The 22,946-nt window shown below is 46.5% G+C and overlaps 1 long non-coding RNA gene and 2 other non-coding genes across 3 annotated transcripts; 2 read left to right on the forward strand and 1 right to left on the reverse strand.

The window, feature by feature from the left end:
* Positions 1-3,001: 3,001 nt before the first annotated feature.
* Positions 3,002-3,165, forward strand: LOC124233659 (U1 spliceosomal RNA). The gene has a single exon (XR_006887122.1). It is a non-coding gene; the product is annotated as a U1 spliceosomal RNA (small nuclear RNA).
* Positions 3,166-6,065: 2,900 nt separating this feature from the next.
* On the forward strand, positions 6,066-18,063 carry LOC124233658 (uncharacterized). Its single transcript, XR_006887121.1, has 3 exons — positions 6,066-8,410; positions 8,627-8,820; positions 17,872-18,063. It is a non-coding gene; the product is annotated as an uncharacterized LOC124233658 (long non-coding RNA).
* Positions 6,412-6,483, reverse strand: TRNAQ-CUG (transfer RNA glutamine (anticodon CUG)). Its single transcript has one exon. It is a non-coding gene; the product is annotated as a tRNA-Gln (tRNA).
* Positions 18,064-22,946: the final 4,883 nt, after the last annotated feature.

Genomic DNA, 22,946 nt, shown 5'->3' on the forward strand with positions numbered 1-22,946 from the left:
ATGACTCGCATAGTTACAACGATGAACACATGTTAAAGGATGTATTTCACTCATAAGATAGAGGGTAGCAGACGGATGTTAAAAATCCGTCCAAAGGGAGAGTCAAAACAACACAAAGTAAAGTGCTTGGGAGTAAAGGACTACGGAGAGGAATTGCAAATGGAGACTGAACTCTTTCATTCTCTGGCTGGAGGAAGTAAATTATGATAACTGCCAGGAAGGACAAATTTACATATCCATCAGTAACCCACAATTTCCAAAGAATTACTAAAAAGCTCAAGGTCAATGTACAGAGCTAGAATCTGATAACCTGGAAGGATGTGCTGCAGCAGACGCTTACTTCTCCTTGGAAACAAATTTTTATTTCTCCAGGAGACAACTTAACAACGACAACAACAACAACAACAAGACACCCTATAGTTTAACAGTCTCAGAGGTGATGAAACTATGAAACAAGAACTGGTTGCAAGAAAGAAAGGAACACTTAAGAGAAAAACATAACAGTTGGCTATTAAAGCCATAATAGTAGAAACAGGACAAAACAATTAGAGTTGGAGGATAACGTCAAGAGCGTTTCCCAGAAAGCAAAGCAAGAGCAAGGAAGTAAAAACAGGCATTCAGTTTGATGCCAAACCCCTTAATTTCAAGTTCGTGTGCACACTAAGCCAATCACTGAGACACCAGCGCTTGGAGATGGAGAAAGGTTTATTCGAATTGGCGGAGAAGGTGGGAGGATAGGTTCTCTCAAATCCACCTGAACGAGAGAAGAAAGCAGGGGTTTTTACAGAGCTAAGGGGCTTGGCAGGAGCAGTTTCTCAGGAGAAACCAAGGGGTCACGCGTGTTTCTTTCACTCCTGATAAGCCCTTGGGCAGTCTCACTTCTGGGCATCAACAGCAGCTGAGGGCCGGTTATCTGCTGAGTGGTGATCTCTGGTGATTGGTGATCGTAACTTCCTTGAAGGCATTCTCTTCCTTCTGTGAAACAAGCTCATAAATCCCTGTGAGCCTTGAGTCACCCCTCTGGTTAAACAAGAAAACGGCAAATTGACAAGACTGACTTCCTTTCAGCTAGGTCTGTGTTGGGGACAAGGTCGAAAGGTCACATTGACTATTGACGGTGACCCTCGGGTCCCCGGGTTCAAGTTCAGGAAAGTGGATGAGCCCAGGAGGTGCAAACATGAATAATGTCAACTGAAATAAAGAATCGTGATAAAAGTTACTTGAAAGAGTTCGTTCAATAACCAAAGGTGAGGACTCGAGCCTGGGAAACAGCTCAACAGAGCGTCCTGCAGGAACTGCTCTGACGGAGGTCTACAGATCTGAGCACAGTTTATGTGCCTTCTTACGAGGCCGTCCATAAGAGCAGAAAGGGGCTTACTCATGAACAGTCCTATACGCCAACAATCAAACGGCGAAACCCTCCCTCCGTGGCAGGGTACATCTGGTTTTTCTCTCGTTTATAAAGTAAGAATTTCTTGGTTACGTACCCTGGAATGCTGATGTCATCTATGTGGGGAGGGAGGCAAGTCCCAGGGTGGCGAGGTACCCCCCGAACCTAAAGACGTAGCGAGAGGGTATGAGAGCTGGGTACCCTCTCTCTCTTCTGGTTACAGATCTTTTCTCGCTGGCGTCTTCCGTCACGAGGTGAAGGGTTGCAAGGTCATTCTGACACAGGCTTAAGATGACCTCCAAGGCCGCCTCGCTGTACAGCCTAGATTTTGCACTGACTCTAAGCCTATGCGGCTTGCTTGCCAGTTTTGCCTGTTAGACCGGGGAGAGGGGTCCTGATTATTCGTTCACCATAACACGTGTCCCAGAAAGGGGATGGGGGAAAAAGCATCCAAAACGCTTTTGCACACCTAAAGATTGAAAGTAACGTGAATGAAATTTTCGATGGACGAAACTGAACTTTCAAGAACGGAACAGCTTTCGCTGGCAGTCGTGATGCTTAATGCGTTTCAATATGATTCAATATGATCCACAGATCAAGGCTGCCCCAGGGAGAGAAGCCCAAGGTGTCCTGGCCGACATGCCGATCTATAGGACCCAATGGATTTTACGGTGTGGATTAGGGTTGCCCCAGGGAGAGAAGCCCAGGGCATCCTGGCCTACATGCCCATCTCTATGACCAGATTCATATCTAAAGTTATAGACCACACAGTAACCAGACCCCATCTGCACTGAAACCATTTAATGACTTCTTACGTCATCTTTTCTTTGTGTGGTAGAAATAAGTCAGGTACCCATGCCTTATAAATTTAGCCCCAACTCTCAACACACTGCAGCAGCTCTTCACTGCCCATGGGTCCTGTCCCCATGCAGCAGCCCTTCACTGCCCATGGGTCCTATCCCCATGCCATTCCATACTATTCTCTGAATAAAAGAGCACTACTGCCAGACCTTGAGAGTCCAAGAAATCTTTCTTTCAACTCCTGGACTCACCGAGCCCGCATCAAATAGACACACACAGCGCTACATCACAAAGATAAGTGGATTTGAAAGGAACCGGTTTCCTCTGTAACGGGAAGCCATTACTTCCAGAAGGGCGCAGGGGTTGAGCCGACCGCCAGACAGGCGCTGGGCAGGGCTAGAGTTAGGAAGCCGCGCGCGCCGCCCCAACAGGTCGGAGTGGGAGGAAGGAGGGAGAGGCCGACGTGACTTCCCCCACCGGCCGCCGGTTCGCCGGCTGACCGGCTGGAGGTCGCGGGAGGAGGGAGGAGACGGTGGCGGCGGGGCGTGGGCTGGAGGGAAGGGCTGTTTGTCGTGACGTCACGGACAGGGCGGGTCCCATGCAGATATGGCAGCGCAGGGGCTGCTGTGTCGTGATCTGCCGCTTAAACACAATATGCTCTCCCGTGGTGTGGGAGCGAGTCCAGGGCTGTTGCTTGAAACCGCGTGTGCGAGCGGTGTGGAAGGGCTAGGGAGGCTCGGGGAGCAAAGTGACCGTGTGTGTACAGTGCGAGGCGTCTGAGCGTGGGCCGGGGAGGGAGGTCGCGTTCTCATACTTACCTGGCAGGGGAGATACCATGATCACGAAGGTGGTTTTCCCAGGGCGAGGCTTATCCACTGCACTCCGGATGTGCTGACCCCTGCGATTTCCCCAAATGTGGGAAACTCGACTGCATAGTTTGTGGTAGTGGGGGACTGCGTTCGCGCTTTCCCCTGGTTTTCGTCGCTGTCTGAAAAGCAGAAGGACGGAGGCTTCGGAGTTAGGTATCTGCGTTTTCCGCTTTTTCCTCAACATCCTGCAGCGTTCTCCAGCGTCGTGGCGGCTTCGGTACAGGGCGTCTGCGTTTTGCTTAGCTGGGCGCTTGCCATAGTAGGTGCTTGTTCTCTTGGTGTCCCAGCGCGGTCCGCTTCTCGGCGTCAGCGAGTCTCTGCTGCGTTGGCGCACAGGGACGGATAAGGTCTTGCTCCGCGTCCTACTCGACGCCGAAGCTTTCAGGAGAACGGCGCTGGGGCATCCTCCTGTGGGCGGCGAGGGCGTGTGCTCGCCCTTGTCATGGTCTGAGGTAGGACCTGCCTCCAACTGTTCCAGGTGTTGTCCCCGTTGAGTTGAAGGCATGACACGCTTATTTTGTGTGGGGAGACGGCGCCGTCCTGGTGCCTGGGACATCTTGCACGTATAGGCCACGCAAGTCAGAACCGCAGTCGGACCTGAGTCTTGCCAGGATAGCCTGCCTGTCATCCTCCCAGGAATGGACCATAGGAAGTCTTGGGAGGAGCCGTGACCAGTTTCCCATGTGCCCAGCTACTGAGAGGCCGCAACTGCGCAGCCTTCCTACCCATCTCCTGCCCTTTCAATATCGACTCTTTCCTCAGACTTCGTTTCTTGAGTGTCAGCTGCCGTGCTTGATGTCTTGCTTCTGCACCTTACACCGTTGCTGGCCACTTCCCAAGACACCATCCCACCCATCCTCCCCACCCCAAAGCAGCCTCTTCCTATGTCGGCCTCCAGCTTCCTCTTCCCCCCCCCCCCACCTCTTCTCTCAGCCCTCTCTTCTTACCTCCACAGGCACACAGCAGGAGGGAGCTCTCAGCCTCCAGTTTGCACCTGCCGTGCTTCAGTAGCCTGGAGAATTAGGAATCCTCCTTGATATCCCTTCTCCTTAAGTGGGAGTAGGAAGCGTAAACAACACAACCTCCCCACTCCCACCCCCATGCCCACCCCACCGTCAGAAGTAACTTTAGTTTTTCCCCTGTCCCAAAGTGCCGGGATATTGTGAAACCGAGAACGAAGAAGTTGAAAAGACTCTTCCCTGGCCTAGAAGAAGAGAGAGAAAAACAAAACTTCGAGATAAGCTTTGCTAACTGCAGCTGTGCATACTCAGCATAATCAACTGTGGTTCGAAAACAACCAGGTCTTTCTGTCCCTCCTTAGTATGGCAGGGAGCTGTCTTTCCCGGAAAGTCAAGGTCCAGACATCAAGATTCTGCCTCACAAGCCCAAGCAGGCTGAAGATGAAAACTAACCAGAAAAGTCCAGACAGTTAGGGGAAGACAAATTCAGTCTTCAAGGCCAAACCCAGGCTGGTGGCCACCCACGCCCCCTCCCCTACCTAAAACCCCTACCTTTTTCCCTTCGAGGAGACGGATCTAAGTTTTCACTCTCATCTCCACGTCTGGCCGCCTTTGGATAATAAACCTCTTCTCTTGCCACAAGCCTGGCGTTCCAGCGACTGGCCCTCGTGTGCGGTGGCGAAACGAACCTGTGTCGGTGTCGCTAACAACTGAACTACAATCCGGAAGAAAACCCCAGATCCGGTGTTGGGAGTCGTGGGCATTTGGCCGACCCCTTTCCCAGGACGTGTCTGTTCTCGTACCTCCCCCACCCTCGCTTCTGATCCCCAACGTCCTGGCGGACAGAAACTCCCCGGCCAAAGAGAAAAGGCGGGGACCGAGGCGGGGTGGACGATCGCGCCCCCTGGTGGCCGGCGCCCGCAGACCCGCTCGGCCGCAGAAGCTACCGAGACGCGCGTCGGGCTGGCGGCGGCGGCGGCGGCGGGGTGCGGGCGGGACACAAGGGCGCGTCCAAAGAAAACCGACTGAAAAGCACAGGATGCCGAGGGAGCGTTCAGGACGTTGAAAGCAGAGGTCGCACGTCCTACGGACGGATCCGGTTCGATGAACAAGAGCCGTGAACCTCTCTTCTCCCCGGCAGCGGGAGGTCTCCTTGCTCAAAAGGGGAATATCCGAACCAAGACCGAAGCCAACTCTCAGTGCCTTACTGACGGGAAAGCTTGGGTTTTTAGAGTGCCTAACGGACTTCCCCAGCCTTGAGGCCGTCAGCCCTGCTGTGCCCCGGAGCCCTGGTCGAGGAGCTTCTGAGCGAAAGGCGCCCGGAGGAGGACGCCGTCCGCAGCGCGGGAGGCCCGCGGTCGCCCCGCCCCGCGCGTGCCCACGGGGCGGGAGAGCTGGGGCGCGCCTCCGCCCGCTGCCGGCCTCGGGCGTCTTCTCCGCGGAGCCAGGGGGCGGCGGCAGGACGCACGGGAGCCCGCGGGCCCGCGCCTCGGAGCTGCCCGCGCTCGGCTCACCCGCGGCCCCGGAGGAGCCCGGGCCGGGGCGGCCGGCGCTCGGGGACCCCTGGTCTCCACCGACGCCGGGCTCCGCGGCCCGGAGTCCTGGTTCCGGCGCAGCTGGGGGCGGAGGGAGGAGACCCCCCCCCCGGGGTCGGGCTCCGAAGTCGAGTGTGACAGCGGCCTTGAGCGTCCCGCGGGGACTTAGGAGCTGGACGTTCTGACCGCAGCCCGAGTGCGTCAGACTTAGAATAAATGAACACTCTGAATGAAACGGGTCGTTTAAAGAAAAGACGGCGCCTCCAGGCCGGGTCTCGAAGCGTCGACCCCGAAACCCAGACACCCTGGCCGAGGGCCGCGCCGGCCGCCGCCTCCCTCCCCGCGTCTCCCGCGGACCCCTCTCTCTCCCACCAGGAGCCCGCGGGTCCGAAGACAAGACGGGCCGCGCGGGGGCCCCTCGTGGTGCGGGACGGAGCGGACGCCGCCTCTGCCTTTGGCCCCGGGGCCCGAGGGTGACCCTGCCGAGGGGCTGGCCCTGGCTCGGTCGCCGGGACCCTGGGCGGCGGGGCCGGGGCCTCCGAGGCGCCGCGACGGGCGGAGCTGCGCGGGGCCAGCGGGGGCACCGCAGGCTGGGAGGGACCCCGCCACGCCGGCCCTGTCCGTGTGGACGCGCCCGCACAGAACCCGGTGTCCGGGACCCCGACTCCCGCGGAGGAGGCGGGAGAGCGCGGGGGACGCGGCGGCAGGAGCGGGAGGGGCGAGGGACCGGGAGCAGCGCGGGCCGAGGAGCTTCCTTTCCGGGGCCCCGCACCTTCCTCTGCGACAGCGGGGCGCGAGGGCGACACCGCACACGGTTTGAGGAGTAAAAAGTGGCGTTCATCCTGAAGGGACGGGCAAGGTCCCACCGAGATTTGAACTCGGATCGCTGGATTCAGAGTCCAGAGTGCTCACCATTACACCATGGAACCCCCGCGGGAGCCGCGCCTTCCGCGCTCGCCAGAGCGGGCGGGTGAGTCCTCCCCGGGCGCCCGCGGCTCCCGCGCACACTCCCAAGGCTTCCCTTCCCGGGACAGTGGAGCTGCGTGCGTGGCCGTCCGCCTCGCTTTCTCTCTGCGCCCCCCTCCTTTGATTGACTTCTCCTCACTTCACTCGCACCTCGGAAAAGGAGGTGAGATCCACTCTTGGGCTTCGGGCCCGGGAAGAGGAGCCCTTGACGCCTCCCTCCTAAGCCGCCTATTCCGCCTCAGTTTACCAGAGTCTCCTGTCCTGAGGTGACATTTCTGCAAACAGTAGCCTTGCTTTCCTCTTCGTTGCCTTCTCACTTTTCCCATGGCCCAGAGAGGGCAGACGGTTGTCAGGGCGGGACTTGGGACTTCCTGGGTCCCTTGGCCGCGCAGCACCCAGCACGTCCCAAAGCCGCCACCGCCTCCTCCACGTCATATATACGACGGTGTGTCCGCAGTGGAGCGGGGTGGGGAGGCGGGGGAGCTTTCCTTTTCTTCTTCATGCACCTCTGGGGGATTTGTTGTGGTCGTTGTAATTCTTTCTTACAACAAACGCATAGTTGTTACATTCACGATACAGAGTTATCAACCGTGTTTAACGTTTATATCAAACACTCAGACCAACCAGACCATACTCGCCTGCGGTGACTCAAAATCAACCGCCCACCGTGGAGGCCACGAGGCAGGGCCCTGACAATTATACAGCCACAGACTCTCTTCTGAGAGCTTGGCCAAGTCAATTCCATCCCACCTTCTCAATATATCACGACCCGGAAACTGCACGGATTTAAAACATGTACACTATCAGGGCACCCAAGAGCGCTTCATCGCTGGGTCGTAGGGGATGTGGACCCAAGTTGCCTTCACAGTGTATGCAGCTTTTATGTACTCAAAATACCACCACACTACATATTTACACGGGTAATAGATATAAGTTCATATTATACGCCAAAACCACAATCTGTGTATTTCATCTTCCCCTTTATTTCTTCACTGTGTCCCAAAGCCGTCTCTCCCCTGATCCAATAGACGGAACAGAAAAACTAGCATCAACCGGAGCGAAAAGAAAGCGGCTGACTAAAGAACAGAGTCCGAGAGACGCCCAGCGTCGCTGGAAGAGGTAGTTTGTCCCAAGAGACTAGGTGAGGGTTGAATGAAGGAGGAAGGAGGCAAAGGGGCTGCTCTGGTTCTGGGGAGGAAGTTGTCCTCCTCAGAGTGTGAGGGGACGCCGACGCGTCCTCCTGGAAAACCAAGACGTCGAGCGGTAACAAACACCACAGAGCACTCCTCCAGCAGGACGGGAAGATCAGCCAAGGTCTATGACTGCAAGGAACAGAAACGGACTCCGGCCGACTTAAGAAGGAAAGGAATCTGTTTGAAAGGACGCTGGGAGATCACACAGAAGGAAAGGCCGGGAAACCCGGAGAACCGAGCACCGGGCTCTGACGAGGGGCAGGGAGAGAATCAAACGACGTTAGAACCACGACGGGCGGAGAGACTGTCCTTGAGGGGCGAATGCACGTTGGGGCTGAGAGCCCGAGGCCAGCGGTGGGGCTGTGGCGGTCGTGGCTGGCGGCAGCTGGAGTGAGGGCGGCCGGTGAACCGAACTCGCCTGGGAATGTGACTCCTCCCCCTCCCCTTCCCGCTCCTCCTCTGCCTCTCCGCGCTCCCTCCTTCGCCCGTTCTGTTCCTCCTCCCGTTCTACTGCTCCAGCCCTCTCTCCTCGGCTCTCCGTCTTCCTGGCTCTCTCTCCCCTCGTCCCCTTTCCCCGGCCTTCTGGTCCTCCCGCATCTCCTTCTTCCTTCGCGATCGCCCCTCCGCGCTGCTCCTCCCCTCGCCCGGAATGAACGCCGCCAGAACTTCGCGATGGGTTTCCGCAGTTGTGAGGAAGGTGAGGGAACAGTTTCCACCCACGCGAGAAGCACGAATGCTTTTCTCTCTGGTCAGGACTCTTCGCGGGTCTTTGGGAGGCTGAGTGAGGTGGCCCCGAAGTGGGGCGACTGAGCGTCCACAGCCGGTTCCTTGGGGTCCGGACAGCGTGGGCCTCAGGATGACCCAGGACGACCACGAGGCGGCAGCGACTAAACGTAAGGAACCTCTGTTCCAGCACCACTTACATCTGACCACCCAAGTTTGCGGAAATGTGATTCGGCTGGAATCCTTCCCTGCTACTAACTCCAGGAAGAAAAAGGCGCTGGGTTCTCGGGCGGGACCACCTCGCCCCCTCGTGGCCACCTCGGGAACGGCGCACAGGGATCCGCACAGACGCAGAAGCTGCAGGGACCGGGGATGCGAGACAAGGTCGGTTCCAAAGAAAACCAAACACGCACACATAAAAACATGGTGTAGTAGGAAGGAAAGTAGGAGGGAGCAGGAAGGAGAGGACATTTTTCAAGGAAAGCATTCTCCCACCCCGATCTATTTCCTATTCCTTGAAAATATTACCTTCGTGAGGTGTAATACGCGCCCTATGGGCTGCACCTATTAAAAATGTATCATTTGGTAAGTTTCGACATAAATATACACCAGTGAAACCATCACCGCCAAGATGGTGAGCATGTCCGTCACCCCAGAAGCCACCTTACGCGCCTTTGTAGTGCCTCACTCTGCTTCTCCCCGGGTGGCCACTGAGCTGCTTTCTGTCGCTAGAGATTAGTTTAAAATATTAATGCTTTTATATAGATGTAATGATACGTCATGGACTTCTTTATTTGGCTTATTTCACTGAGCATAATTATCTTGAAAATCATTCATTTCGTTGCATGTATCAATAACGGTTCATTCCTTTTAACTGCTAGAATTCCAACGTGTGGCTGTACCACAGTTTGTTTATCCCTTTGCTCGTTGATGGGCATTTCGTTTGTTTTCAGTTTGGGGCTATTAAAAATAAAGCTGCTAGAAATATCTGTGCACAGGTCTTAGCATGGACGTATGCTTTCTTTTCTCCACGTAGGAGTGGAACGGCTGGAGTCCAGCCACTATGTTAGGTGTATGATCAACTTTTAAAGAAACTGCCAAACTGTTTTCCCAGGTGGTTATGCCAAGCCACATTCCCAGTAGCAGGGTTGGGAAGTTCTAGTTCCTCGACAGCGTTGTCAACACTCGGCACGGTCGCTCTTTTAAATGTCAGCCCCTCTAGTAGGTTTGTGGGATGTTTCACTGTGGTTTTAATTTTCATTTCCCTAATGACTAATGATGTTGGGTGTCTTTACATGTGCTTGTTTGACACATGTATATCTACTTTGTGAAGCATTTGCTCAAACCTTTTGTCCACCTTTAAATATTGTGGGGTTTTTTTTCCTTGCTACAGACTTTTAAGAGTTTTCTAAAAATATATTTTGGATACAAGTCTTTCATCAGACATATGCTTTGAAAATCTTTTCTCCCAGTCCGTGGCTCGTCATTTCGTTCTGTTAACAATGTCTCTTAAAGAACAGAAAGTTTCAGCTTTGATGAAGTCCAGTTTACCGATTTGTTCTTTTATGGATCGTGTTTTTGGTGTAGGAGTTAAGAAAGATTTTTCTCCTGTGCTTTCTTCTAGAAGTTTTATAATCGTAGAGTTTATACTTTTAAGTTCACGATCCATCTTGAGTTAATTTTTGCATATATTGTGAGATACGGGTCAAAGTTCTTTTCACAGATAGACGCATAGGTAGATGGATACACGGATAGGTAGGTAGGTAAATAGAGAGAGAGATAGAGAGAGAGAGAGACAGAGAGTTGTTTCAGCACCCTTTGCTGTATAGATTGTCCTTTCTCTACTGAATTGCCTATGCACCTTTCTCAAAAATCAGTTGTCCTTATATGTGTGGGTCTCTTTCAGGACACTTTGTTCTTTTCCTTGCATTCATTTATCTTCTTTGATGCAAACATCACATTTTCTTGATTATTGTAGCACTGTAAGTCTTGAAGTTAGGTAGTGTTAGCCTTCAAACTTTGTTCTCACTTGTCAAAGTTGTTTTCCTAAGTCCTTCGCATTTCCGTATGAATTTTAGAAGCTGTTTGTCAATTTCTACAAACAATTTTGCTGGAATTTTGATTGGGATTGCATTGCTTCTATAGATCAATTTGAGGACAACTGACATCGTAATAATATTGAGTCTTCTGAACGATGAGCAAAGGACATCAGTCCGTTTATTTAAGTCTTCTTTAGTTTCCCTTGGCAATGTTCTGTAGTGTTTAGCACATAGGTTTTCTTAAATTTTGATTCTGTTGTAACTGGCATTTAAAAGAATTCCATTTTCTGATTGTTTGTTGCTAGCATATAGAAGTAAAATTAATTTTTATATATTGATTGTGTATCCCGCAGCCTTGCTAAAACCAGTTACTAGTTGTAGTAGATTTTTGTTTTCTGCATTCCTTTGGACGGTCTGCGTAGAGGATCAGTTTGTCTGTGAATAAAGGCAGTTTTACTTCTTCCTTTCCAATCTACGTGCCTTTTATTTCTTTTTCCTGCCTGATTGCACTGGTCAGAACTTCAGGAAAATCTTGACTAAATTAGTGAGGGCAGACATCCCTGTGTTCTTCCTAATCTTAGACAGATAGCATTTAGTCTTTTACAGTTAAGTAAAATATTAACTGTAGGTTTCTCATAGATATCCTTTATCAGGTTGAGGCATTTCCCTTGTCTTCTTAGTTTGCTGAAAACTTTCATTAGGAGTGGATGTTGTAATTTGTCAACTGCTTCTTCTGCATTTGTTGAAATGATTATATATGTATATATAATGATAGATATGTAATTTTTTTGTTTTTCAATATGTCAATCAATGAAAGTGATTGATTTTTAAATGTTAAACCAACCTTGCATTCTTGAGATATACCCAAGTTCCACATGAGCCATTATCCTTTTTATATACTGTTGAATTCAATTTGCTAAGATTTTGTTTAGAATTTTTGCATCTACGTTTACGAGGAATATTGATCTGTAGTTTTCTTGTAATGTCTTTGTCTGCTTTTGGTATCAGCAGAATGCTGGCCTCAAAGAATGAATTGGGAAGTATTTCTTCCTCTTCTAGTTTTGGAAGAGTTTGCATAGAGCTGTTATTATTAATTGGTTGCATGTTTGATAGATTTCACCACTGCGATAATCTGGGCCTGGAATTTTCTTTGTGAGAAGGCTTTTAACAGCAAATCAAAATTTTAAAATAAATATAGCACTATTTTTCTTTTCTATTTCTTCTTGAGTGAACTTTGGTAGTTTATGTCTTTCAACAAATCTGTCTATTTCATGTCATTGATTTTGTTGGCATAAAGCTGTTTATGATATTCCAGTATTATTTTTTTAAGGTCAACAGCATCCCTGTCCAGTATAAATATAATATGAGCCACATATAATTTTTCCAGTAGCTACATGAAAACCCTTTTGAAACCCAGATGAAACTAACGACATATTTTATTTAATCCAATACATCTAAAATATTATCATTTTAGCATGTAATCAATATAAAAGTTATCAGTCAGATATTTTACATATTTTTTCATGCTAACTCTTCAAAGTTCAGTATGTATTTTACACATGCAGCACATTTCAACTCAGATTAGCTACATTTCAAGTGCTTATTAGTCACATGTGGCTGGTGGTTACTGTATTGGACAATGCAGGTCTGTAGGATCTCTATTAGTTTACCCTTTTACATTCCTGATGTTGATTATTTGTGCTGTTTCTCTTTTTTTCTGGAGAAATCTAGCTAGATGTTAATCAATGTTATTAATCTCTTCAAAGAATAGGCTTTTAGTTTTATCTCTATTGTTTTTCTATATTCCATTTCCATTTTTCCTGTTCTCATGTTATTATTTTGTTCTGCTTGCTTTAGATTTAATTTCCTCTTCTTTTTCCAGTCTCCTAAAGTGGACACATAGATCCTTGATTGGAGAACTTTCTTCCTCCCTCCCCCTCAACATAAGCACTTTCTGCTTTAATTTTCCTCTAAGACTGCTAGGGAATGTATCAGAAAAATTGGGCTAGTTTGTGCTTTCTTTTTCATACACTTCAAAATATTTTAAAATTTTCCTTGAAAACCACAAGGCAAGTTCATCTTTGACCGTAGTTATTTAAGAAATGTTGTTTAATTTACACGTATTTGAAGATTTCCTAAAAACTTTTCATCATTGGTTTCCAGTTGTTTCTTTGTCATCAGAGAACATACTTGGCATGATTTCAATCCTTTTACGATTTTTTAGATTTTTTTTTGGACAACTCCGAATGTGGTCTATCTTGGTAAATGGTTCATGTGCAAAATGTATTTTTCTGTAGCTGATGGGCCATTCCATAAGTCAAGCTGGTTGACAGTGTTGTTCAGGTCTTCTATATGCTTACTGATTACTTGTTCTGTTCATTACTGAGATAGGAGCATTGATGTCTCCAATCATAATTTTGGACTTACCTAATTCTCCTTTCTGTTCTATTAATTTTTTGCTTTACATAATCTGAAGCTCTGTTATTGGGTTAGATACCTTCCCAGAATGGGTATATCTTCTTGAAAAATGATCTCCATATCACAAAGTAGTGTCCTTCTTTGTCTCTGTGCTGGGTAAGCATTTTACAACAGAATGCTTCCATTCTCTCTGTCTCACCCTTTTGGCTGTTGTTGCCATCATATATTTCATTTTTACGTTCATTATAACCCCCCTATTATACTTTAAAATATTTTGCTTTATCCAGTCAATTACTTTTAAAGAGATTTTAAAAAGAAAAAATGCTTTTCATGTTTATGCACATTATTACCATCTCTGTGCTCATCATTTCCTTGGGTAAATCCATACTTTTTATCTGGTATCATGTTCCTTCTAGCTGATGAACTTCTGATAACATTTCTCATAGTGAAGGTCTGATGGAAGTGGATTCCTTCAGCCCATGTTAGTCTGTAAAGTCTTCCTTTCATCCTCACTTTTGAAAGATATTTTCACTGGGTACAGAATTCTGGGTTGACGTTATTTTTTCTGGTCAGTATTTTCACAATATTGCTCCAATGTCTTCTGGATTGCATAGTTTCAGATGAGAAGTCTGTAGTCTACCTTATTTTTGTTCATCTACATGTTTCCTTTTCAGTGACTATCTTCAAGATTTTCTTTTTTTTTTTTTTTTTTTTGGTGTTCACAGCTTTATTAGGACGTGTCTCAGTGTGTTTTCCTTCTATTTTTGTACTTTGGGTTCTTTGTGCTTTCTAGATGTGTGATTTTTTTTTGTCTTTCATTAATTCTGGAGAATTCTTCAAATATTTTTTCTGCCCCATTTTCTCTCTTCTCTTTCCGGAACTCCAATTATACAAACGTGGAACCATATAATGTTGGTGAACATCTTTTGCACTCTCTATTTTTTTGTCACTAACTTTTTTCCCTTGCATCATAATTTGGTTGATTTTTATTGCCTATCTTTAGGGTAACTAATTCTTTCCTCTGCTGTGTCCACTCTGTAGGTAAGTCTGGTGAAGAAGTTCTTCATCTCTAAAGTCATTGAAAAAGTTACTAGCATTTGCTTCTTTTTAATATTTTCCATCTCTCAGATGAAATTCTTCAACTGTTCATGCACATGGTCAACCTTTTCTGCTCCCTCAGCACTTATAATCAATGGCCTTTTTGACATTTTTGATCAGACACTTCTTTATTGCAGGGAACTGTCCTCTGCATTACAGGATATTTTGAAGCATCCTTGAAGTCAACCTATTAAATGCCAGTAGCACTCCTTCCAGTCATGACAATTGAAAATGTCTCCATGCATTGCCAAATGTACAGCTGAAGAGTGCAATCACCCTGCTTAAGAAGAACAGCATTAGATTCTAGATGTTAATGTACAGTGTTTTACAATTCCTGTCCAACTACTAGGTGCTTCATTCTGATGACTGCTTTAACTCATGACAATAGTAATTTCTATGTGTATATGTGTATTATAAGCTTTGACTGAATGCTAGACACTGTGTGTAAAAAGAACAATTGAATTATGTTAACAGTATTTACACCCGTAAGTAATTGTGCCTATTCTTCTGTCAGGCCATTAGTATAGGTATTTGAATAAATCAAGCAAGCAGTTGAGCTGGTGTTGGATTTTATTGCTGCCCTAGTTAGCTGCTGTGCACCACAGGCTTCTAGTTCCTTCTTCAGTGTATGGCTTTTACTGTGGGCTTAGTGTGAGATCTGAGGTGCTGCAGGGATTTTTCTCGGCATTTCTGCTGCACTCAGCTCTGATACGCCTGCATCATAGAGGGGTCTCTTGCTGTATTCTTGCCTCTCCTCTAGAAGTGGATTAGACTGCCTTTGCTCATTTCTCAGTCCAAGGCTCATGGAGGAAAAGGGAGGGTTCAGTTCTCCTGTTTTAGCCTCAGTCTTAGTCAGGCCCTGTGTAGCAAGCTAAGGCCACGCGTGCCTGAACCCCAGTGTTTCTGTGATCTCCCTCTTGTGGTAATGGGCCTCCGCCACTCAGTCATGGCAAGACTTGGGCAAGAACAGGTCTCCTGCCCCTTATCCATTGGTCAACAGCTTTTGCTTCTAACCCTGCCCCAGCAGCAGCTGACCTATGCATGGGACCAAAGGTTGGCAGGGTTCCTAGCTCCAACACCAATGGTAGATGACTTTCAAGTCATATGAGAGAAGTGACCAGGTTTTGTACCTCTGCCACAGTGGTGACTGATCATGATCTGCATGCCTGCAACACTGAGGCGACCTCGAGGGAGTCGCTTGCTCTGCCCCACTTTTTGTATATGTGTGAGCCTTTGGTAGAGGCCTGAGGAGAAAACCTGGCAAATGGGCAAAAACTTGCCTAGTATCTGGGCCTCTCAGAGAGAGGGGCTATCATGATAGCCCACACTTGGTCTTTAAGAAATGGTTAAATTTCCGTTATTTTCTCCTTAACTTACATGGACACCCTCTTTCCCTTTCAGTTACTGCCAAAGATGAAGTGGTTCATGTGCATGTTCCTCCCTGGAGGGGTTTAATGATGCTTTGGACTTCAGTTTACCCAGTGGTCTTACAACCTCAGCTCTCTGGTGGGCTCAAAATAGATATGATTTTGTAGGTCACCCAGTTTTTATCTTGTTGTTAGAGCAGAAACAACTTTCTTTTACTTACAACTTTCCCTATCTTAAGCATATATGGAATTACACTTCTGTTTTATAGAATCCTTATCTTTTCACCTACTTTGGGACTAATTTCCCCTCAGCACACCACATAAATCCCTTTAACAGATGACAGCTTCTTAAGAGGGCTTTAGGTGGGGGTGATGAGCACCCTGAAGATCCCTGCCAATCAGCCTAGCCCTATACACTTAGTGCTGAAGAGAAACCTTGGTATGGCCAGTTGACACAATTATCATCCACAGCTCTAGCTGAATTATTGTAATGGGGCTCTTCCTCCTTGACTACCATAGTAATCTTTGTACAAGTTGGCAATTGGGGTTAAGTTAGGTGAGATTTTCCAGAGGCAGTTAAGATTTTCTGAGATTCCAGTTTGTGGTCAAATGTGGACTAGCAGAGTGAAGAAGACACTCTGGGCATGGAGAAAAGACAAAGAAACATAATATTGCATGGACACGCCACATCTTTATCACCCTCAGAGAAGTGGTCTTGATGAAAATGGGACCGGGTAACTGAAATACTCGTTTCTCCAAGCACGTCATGGCGAAAATTGGAAAAATTGGCTTCATTGTTTAAATGATTGTGTACTCAGATTGAGTCTGAAGGTATATAAGGTGCAGACTCCACTGAAAAAGTTGCTGAGATGTGAAGGTGAGGACAGGATGCAATTATGCAAATTTATGTCTTTCCCATTCTTCCAGGTTTTTTCATTTTGCCTGATCTTGTGGTCCCAGGCCCAGGCTTGAATGTACATGTAACTAAGGAAGGCAATATCAGTGCAAAAGACACAATGTTTATACCATCCAATTTGATAATGCTTATTCCTAAAGGTACTTTCACTTCCCATTATGTAGCCAGATAGGTGAACGCAGCCCAATTATCAATTATATTAGTCTGCTTGGGCAGGCATGACTACAGATTAGGCGGCTTAAACAACAGACACTTATTTGCTCACAGTTCTGGAGGCCAGAAGTCCAAGATCAAGGTGCTGGTAGAATTAGTTCCCGGTGGGCCTCTCTTCCTGGCATTTGGAGAAGGCTGCCTTCTCTCATTGTCCTTGCAGAGGCTTTTCTCTGTGCCTGGAGAGAGATCGCTGGTGTCTCTTCCTCTTCTTATATGGACACCAGTCCTATTTGATTAGGGCCCCATCCTTATTACCTCACTGAACCATAATCACCACCATAAAGGCCCTACCTCCAAATACAGTCACATTGAGGTTGGGCCTTCAACATAAGATTTTGGCAGGGGACACAATTCAATCCATAACATCAAGCAACAGGGACAGTCCTATGATCCTTTACCTGTCAAATCCTATGACATTTTCCTGGTGATGGGGCTAAGTGTTAGCAAAAAGTGTTAGCAAGGCCACTGTTATCGCTAGTTCTATGATTAGAAAAGCACCCCTGAGCTGGAAAGCATGACCATACAGAAAAGAGTGTAAGTCACACAGGTAATAAATGACAACGGGAATATTTTAGGCAACAAAAAGTATGCTCATAAAAGAGTTGTGATTCCAGGTAAATTGTCATCACGCTATTTCTAGAAAAGTGTATTGGACCAAGGGAATAATGCTCCTAGATGATCTCTTCCAGATCTGGCACTGATTAATGCTGGGAGAAACCTATAGAGCTTTATGTCTGGAAAAGAAAAATTAGATTCTTGAGGATTTAGGAAGAGTGCCTAAAAATCTCCGGAAGGAGCAAGAGCAGCCCTGCCTGGTGAATCTTGTCCAGCCCTCTACTTTGATCTTGAGGATAGGCTTCAAAAGGCTTCACTTTGAGCCAAAGAAAAGGCACAGAGGGGGCCCAGCCCAATGATCCTGTGATTAAGGCTGTCAAACCCTAAAGGCTGAGTGAACCCAGGGTCCTGAGTTGAATTTATCTATTTGCCTTTATCAGAATTGTTTACCAAATTTCAGAGAGCAGAAAAAGAGATTGTACAGATCAGAGTTGGCACCTGAGTGTTCAGGAAGACTGGAGTCCCTGACTAATTGGACGTAGAGTGTGAGAGAAAGAACATCAGTCAAGGAAAACTCTAAGATTTATTGGCCTGAGCACTTGAAAAGATGGAGTTAGCATCAAGTAAGGTGGGAAAATTGCAAGTGCAGCAAGTCATGGGGAGAAAATCCATTATCCAGTTAAGGGTCCCAGAAGCCTTGCTTGAAAGTGTTCACCCTCCTGCATTTCTCTATTCCTGCATCCTTGAGTCCTTTTGGTGTTTGGAGATGCCTGGGTCCTGGTGCTCGGTCCCTTGTCACCCTAGGTGCCTTCCCTCCCACCTCCTCCAGGAAACCTGGTCCACTCTCTGACAGATGACCTTCTCTGCACTTGGGCACCTCACGAAGGATCCTCTCTATGTCAGTTCTAAGGTACCGCCAGGAAGAGACAACTCGCTCCAGGACTGGGACTTTGGACGTGGCTTACATCATCACACATCACTGTCCTGCAGAGTGCTGGGCCTTGTTGGTGGGGCTTCTGCATTCTGGGTGATTCTCCTGAGAACCAATAAATTCCATTTCTTGGCTTGAGATCATTAGTATTTGGTTTGTTGTCATTTGCAGTAAAACATTAATACATACTAAGTAAAATAAATAAGTTTAAGAGTTCCTTCTGGAAACCCTACTCAGCTGATTATTCATTTGGGATGGAACCAAATAGCCTTGAAGCATTTTCACAAGAAATGTAATTGTCTTTACCCAGACATTCTTCTTCTGTATTCAGTTTAACGATGATTAGCAATGAATCTCTTCATAGTTTCTATCTATCAACACAGAAATATTTGAATTGGCTTAGCTATAAACTTCTTCTCTTGAGAAAGTCTTGAAATGGACCTTTGACACATGCCCATAAGCAAATTGTAGGTAAGATTTTTTAAGGAAAAATATTTGACTATATGAAAATGTGTCTAGGCACATATAAAACTGCATACCCAATTGCAGGGAAAGTGTAAAATTGGAGAAAGTACATGTAGCATATAACAGAAAAACTGATTCATTTCTAGAACAAGTTTTTTAAACTCCAACGAAGAAATAAAACTCAAAGGGTTATGTCCACCCAAACTGAATTTTAGGAATCAGAGATGCTGGGAGATTTGATCCATTGTTTGAAGTATTTTGTTTTCTGAAATATGCAGAGGCTGCAGGTGCCAGAAGAGTCTCACATTTCTTTACTGCTCCTGTAGTGATGTTATTCTTTAATGGCAAGCACATTAAGGCTAATTTGCAGTCAGGGGGAGCAGTGATATCATAGATTCCAGTGCACAATGTGCACTGACAGATGGTCCACAAAAGCTCCAAGTAAAAAGCCTCTTCCACATCTCTTGAAAGGTAGAAAACACTGTCCACTCTCTCCTGGTGCACAAGTGTACTGACTTCAGCAAGTTCCAAGGACTCAAGAGTGTGAAAGAAACAATCCTGAAACTCGTTATCTATAACAAAATATGACATTTCTCTTTCTTCTGGCAGGGTATTGGGATAGGTTAGCATTTCTGGAAATAACTCCTAGAAAATTAGGGAAGGAGGGTGAAAATGAGCTTCTCTATTGGGATCCCTCCTTTGCTGTCTCTTCAGACTTTGGGGTGTTACTCTATGTGCATGTTTTATAATTTGGTATCTGGCAATAATTTCCATAGGACAGCAAATGAATATTTCTCATGAAAGAAACATGGTTTCTTGTGAATAGGGTATAATAAACCACTACCAATGGAAACCGATTCTCTCACCTGCTGAGAAAACAAAGGAGAGGAAATTATTCACTAATCATGATAAGAAAATATCCTGCACCTTACAGACATACTGTCTCTTATTGAAAGGCTGATGGTGTGCCCAACCAAAGGAGGAGAAAGGAACCACAGTAAGATACATCAGATAGGACTGTCAGAACTTCAGGAATTAAGAAAAGATCCTAAGCACCTCTAGAGAAAAAAAGGTTCTGTAGAAAAGGTTAGGTCTCAGAATGTCATTGAAATACTTGATAACATTAATGTTAGGGGGAAAATCCAGTAAAACTACTTTTTTCTTTTTGAGGAAGATTAGCCCTGAGCTAACTACTGCCAATCCTCCTCTTTTTGCGGAGGAAGACTGGCCCTGAGCTAACATCCATGCCCATCTTCCTCTACTTTATATGTGGACACCTCCCACAGCATGGCTTTTGCCAAGCAGTGCCATGCCTGCACCCGGGATCCGAACCGGTGAACCCCGGGCCACCGAGAAGCGGAACTTGCGAACTTAACTGCTGCACCACCGGCCGGCCCCTAAAACGACTTTTAAGTTACAATTTTACTCACAGAAAAACTGTCAAACATGTGTGAGGGTATATTACAGATGTTTGCTTAGAGTAAAATGAGAGCAAAAACCAAGAAAAAGGAAGACATTACATCCAAGAAACAGGAGATTCAAAATAATAGAAGAGGGAAAGGAAGCTTCAGGATGACAGGTATGCAGTTAGCCTAAAGAGGAATCACAGATGTGAGCAGGATGGAGAACTCCACGCGAGGGGTCTCAAAAAAAAATAATAAAACTGAGGGTTTATGTGATATTTATTGACAGTTTAGGAAATACAAATGACCCAGGAATTCCAAACAGATGTATGAAGAGCTTAAAACTCATCACTACCACGCTCACAACAAGAAAACAGCTGAATAGAGCCAGCCCTGATGGCCTAGTGGTTAAAGTTCCAAGCTCGCACTGCTTGGGCGGCTCGGGTTCGGTTCCCAGTCACAGAACCACAGCACTGTTCTGTCAGCTGCCATGCTGCAGTGGCGGCTCCCACCCAAGAACTAGAAGGACTTGCAACTGGAATATACAGCTATGCTCTGGGGCTTTGGGGAGGAGAAAAAAAAAGAGGCAGAGTGGCAACAGATATTAGGTCAGGGTGAATGTTCCCCAAGCAAAAAAGAAAAGAAAGAAAGAAAGAAACAGCTGAAAAACAGCTGAATAAACTAAAAATCAACAACTCTTCTTAGTTCCATCAGAGAATTGAGGTCACAGGCAAGCCAACACCCCCAAAACTGGAGAGACAAGGAATCACAAAGTGCCTGGATCAGAAACCACATCTCTAGAGCCAGCAGCATTGGGTATTAACACTTAAAGGGCAATTGACCACTTGCTGGAGCTGAGTGGGGATGGCTTGAGAGGTAAAAACTCCTGGGGGCCCAGCTTTAGGGAGGCTCCCATACTTTCATGAGTTTTATCTCTAGGACTCTCAAGAGACTGTCAGGGTGAGGATCAGAGAAAAACCCCCTCTTGCTTCCGGAGGTGGAAGGGAAAGTAACCATTTACGAATATGCCCAGTACATTCTGTCCTTCTTAAAAGGCTGCCCTCAAGGAAAAGTAGTTTTCCAGAGCCTAACCAGTGTAGGGGAAGGAAATACCCAATTCCAGCCCCCTGTAGCCATTCCATTTCACATAAGGGGGTAAAAAACTTGAGAAGCTCTTGTGAAGATCACAGTCCAGGGGCACAGGCCACTAAAAGATCAAGACCTCATATAGGACTACAGCGCACTTCCCTTCCCCAACACCTTACCACCATATCATTAGGGCTCCTGTATAATAATGGGGGACAGCCATGGAAAGAATGACAAGGCTCAGACTCGTTTAAAGCAGTCTCTAGGAAAACCCAAAGACGACTGGGAAGGCAAAAACAAGGAGACTAGAGGAAATTTAAGTCTCTGACACCTACAGCTACAGCAAACAGTACACAGCCTAACTCCTAGCTAGATAACCATAATACCTCACACTAAAGGCCTATATACCTTGGTTCCTTTTACCCAATACATCATTTCCAGCTTTCAACAAAAAAATTACAGGACATGCTAAAATGCAAGAAAGACAGTATGAAGAGGCAAAGCGAGTATCAGAACCAGACTCAGATATGACAGAAACTTGGAATTCTCAGGCCAGGAATTTAAAATAACTATGCTGAATGTCATAAGGGCTCTGATGGAAAAAGTGGACAACATACAAGACCAGATGGGTAATTTAAGCGGAGAGATGGAAAGTCTAAGAAAGAATCAAAAGGAAGTGATATAAATCAGAAACAGAAAAGAAGAACGCCTTTGATGGGCTAATCAGTGGAGTAGATATGGCCCAGGAAAGCATTAATGAGCTTGAAGATACATCAATAGAAACTCCTCAAAATGAAAAGGAAAGAAAAAATGAAGGAAAAACTAGAACAGAATATCCAAGAGCTGTGGGGCAATTACAAAAGGTATAACATGCATGAAACGAGAATATAAGGTGAAGGAAGGAAGGGAGGGAAGGAGGGAGGGAGGAAGAAAGGAAGGAAGGAAGGAAGGAAGGAAGAAGGGAAGGAAAGAAGGAAAGAAAGGAAGAAAGAGTAGTAGTCAGCATTCTCCAGAGAAACAGATCTAATTGGACCTATCTATCTATGTAATAAAGAATTGACTCACACAATTATGAAGCCTGGGAAGTCCAAATTCTGCAGTGCAGGCTAGCAGGCTGGAGAGCCAGGACAGCTGATGGTGGAGATGAAATCCAAAGGCAAGGTGCTGGAGAATTCCCTCTTACTAGAAGAGGCCAGTCTTCCTGTTCTATTCAGACCTCCAGCTGATTTGATGACGCCTACTCATATTATGGAGGGCAACCTGCTTCACCCAAAGTTCTTTGATTTAAATTTTAATCTCATCCAAAAAACACCTTCACAGAAACATCCAGGAAAATGTTTGACCAAATATCTGGGCACCATGGCCCAGTCAAGTTGACACATGAAAGTAACCATCACAAGTCCACCCCTTGTCAATTTGACACCCATATATGTCTCCTAAAACCATACTTAATTTCAGAATAAAGGCAATAACAAGGTCATACTCTTGCCTAACGTGATACAACTATCCTGCATACGGCTGAAAAGCACTAACTCTTTTCCCCAGAAAAGGATGCATAGTTCTTGGATGATATTACTCTTCCCTTTGATATCCTATAACTTAAATACTATGATATAAAGCGAACAAAACTTGGATACTGTGTTAGAAAGTCACTACGTCTTATGTTACATGATAAGGAAGAAATTCTCATGACAGTTATAGTCCTTGTTTCTGTAACTGGCCACATGGTGATAGCTGGTATTTATAATTATCTTCTTCCACCTGCCCATTCCATATTCCCTTTGCCCTTGGCAAGCACCTCAGCTGGTTGTTGCTTTTTACCAGGTGAGGTGACCAAAACCTTCATTCCTGAAGGGTCTGGGCCCTTAGTATTGGATTTGTTACAGGCTTTTAGTTAATACTGGCCCTGATATCAGTTCCCCTACATTGAACCAAGCATATATAGAGTTAAAACTAAAAGCACTCACCCCTTCCCCTGCCTCTTTAGTTAACTCATATGTAAATATCTGTTTCTTTAAC

Source organism: Equus quagga, unplaced genomic scaffold (genome assembly GCF_021613505.1).
Source record: "Equus quagga isolate Etosha38 unplaced genomic scaffold, UCLA_HA_Equagga_1.0 208767_RagTag, whole genome shotgun sequence".
NCBI classification, from domain to species: Eukaryota; Metazoa; Chordata; class Mammalia; order Perissodactyla; family Equidae; genus Equus; species Equus quagga.